Raw genomic sequence first — 2,500 nt, 5'->3', positions numbered from 1 at the left:
GAGCAATACTGTGTGCTTGTGTGTGTGTGTGTGTGTGTGTGTGAATTTGATGGAATCATTAGTGCCAGATCTTTACACACAAACACACACACACACACACACACACACACACACACACACACACACACACACACAGGGAAATATTGTGTGAAAGACTCTAAAGCAACACCAAAGAGTTTTTTGTACCTTATAAGAATGTTTCCAAAATCATTCAATGGTTCATCAACTCGTAACAGAGTGAACGGCACTTCTGCATTCGCTTCACCCTCTATCGGCTATAACCGCACTATATGTAAGTTTGCCAGATCGGGTAGCGGATCTGTAGTTCGATGGAATGAGACATAAGAAACTACAAAATTGACTTGCATCTGATGTCGCAATACATCCTACTTTCATAAATCATGCAACATAGTCTGTGGACATTGTCATTTGCAAAGCCGGTGCTGGATAAACAAATAGCGTGCATGCAACAGAGGAAACGTGCTTTGGTGTCGCTTTAATGTGTATATGTGTGTGTATGTGTATGTGTGTGTGTGTGTGTGTGTGTGTGTGTGTGGGTGGGTGTGATGTGACTGTATTTTGCCCTCCGGTGGATTGCTTCTGTTGTAGCAGGCGAGAGGGCATTTCTGTCAGTGTAGCAGGAAGAAGCCATTCGTGGAAAACTTGTGCAAGGAACGAACGAACACACACACACACACACACACACACACACACACACACACACACCTTCCTCAAGGCACATTTTTTCACTGATGCGCAAAAGACAGCAATTACTTGTACCAACACACACACACACACACACACACACACACACACACACAACACACACACACACACACACACACACACACACACACACTGATAGCTGTTGAATCCTGCATTCCGCTCTCTCTGTCTCCCCCTGTATTCCCCCCTCTCTCTTTGTCTCTGTCTCTCATACCTTCACCTGAAACCACCCCGAGAGGCACACACACACACACACACACACACACACACAAACACACACACACACAAACTCCCAAGAGGCACATAACATACCACTCTGAACAGAAACGCTTCATCTGACAGAAGATGAAAAAGGTGGAAGTTGTTTTTCATTACACAATTCTTTGCACTCAATCAATTATTCATGGTTCTATTCTATTATAACTAATTATTAACCAACCATCAACTAACACCAATGGCTGAGCCAGGCACTGTTTGAAAGACAGCAATCTATGTAGATATGAAAATGTAAACAGCAACAGTGAGTTTGCTCTGTATGAACTGATCTGATTCACTAGAATTAGCATAATAACAAATACACACAATAACAAACTTATTCAGCAATAACTTCTCACGACCCAGTGGTATGCATGGTCATGCCTCTCTCTCTCTATCTCTGTGTGTATGTGTGTGTGTGCGTGTGTGTGTGTGTGTATGTGTGTGTGTGTGCAGTGTATGTGTATGTGTATGTGTATGTGAGTGTGTGTGTGTGTGTGAGTGGTGAAACCTAGAGTCCTGTCACGGCCCAGTTATCAGCGATGTCAGGCCCCACTCACTGCATAGTCCTGATTTAAAAAGAGGCCATAGCAACAGCAAAAGGTCATGACCTTTGAGTGACCTTTCATTTCCACAATGTGCCAGCTGGCTTGCAAACCTCTCTCTCTCTCCCTCTCTTTCTCTTCCACCCACACACACACACACACACACACACACACACACACACACTTTACGTGGTCATTGAGCTATTGGCTGGTCAGCTTCACAACGGGTTTCGGATCAAATCCGATCTGCATTTTCCTGTGACCGCGCTGCACGAAACATATTGTGTTGGAAGTTATTGCTCCCGCTCCATCGTACTGTAGGTGCTAGTTTGCATGTCCAGCAGGCTATCGCCATACCAACATCCGGTAACACTTTATAATAACTACACACAATTCATCATTTATTAAGCCTTTGTTACTTATTATTTAATGCTTTGTTCATCATTAGTAATTTCTTGTTCATACATAATTTATCATCAGTAAAGCATTTGTTCACACAGTTATAAATAGTTCATAGTAAATAAGCCTATCTAAAATATGTTTATACATTATTGTTAATACTTAATAAATGATGCAATAATACTGTGTTTTTGATTAAGTAATATTTCCATTATTTAACAGTTGTTACATACACATGCACTAATGATTAGTTAGGGTGAGAATGCATATTTTATAAACCACTTCCTAATACTATAATTAATAATTAACTCAGGAGTTACAACTGGTTAGTTAATGATATTTTGTGAGCTCATCTAAAGTGAGGACGTTTTATACCTTGCAACACATTTACAAATGAGTTATAAAGTTTACCCTTTTACCATTTATTCATTTAGCCGAAACTTTCACCCAAAGTGACTTACACATGTCAATGAAATTAAAGGGCAAGGCCACATTGGTGGACGCCGGGGCTTGAACCCCCAACTTTATGCGTTACTGCATGTTAACCCGGCTCCCTATCCACTACACTACCTCTG

The 2,500-nt window shown here is 41.2% G+C and overlaps 1 protein-coding gene across 1 annotated transcript in view; it reads right to left on the bottom strand.

Moving 5' to 3' along the window:
* celsr1a (cadherin EGF LAG seven-pass G-type receptor 1a) overlaps positions 1–2,500 on the bottom strand; it is a 118,064-nt gene that overhangs the window by 32,661 nt on the left and 82,903 nt on the right.

The sequence above is a fragment of the Alosa alosa genome, chromosome 17 (genome assembly GCF_017589495.1).
Source record: "Alosa alosa isolate M-15738 ecotype Scorff River chromosome 17, AALO_Geno_1.1, whole genome shotgun sequence".
In the NCBI taxonomy this organism is placed as follows: domain Eukaryota; kingdom Metazoa; phylum Chordata; class Actinopteri; order Clupeiformes; family Clupeidae; genus Alosa; species Alosa alosa.
The sequence above is the reverse complement of the archived record's forward strand: the minus strand, read 5'-3'. Positions and strand labels throughout refer to the sequence as shown.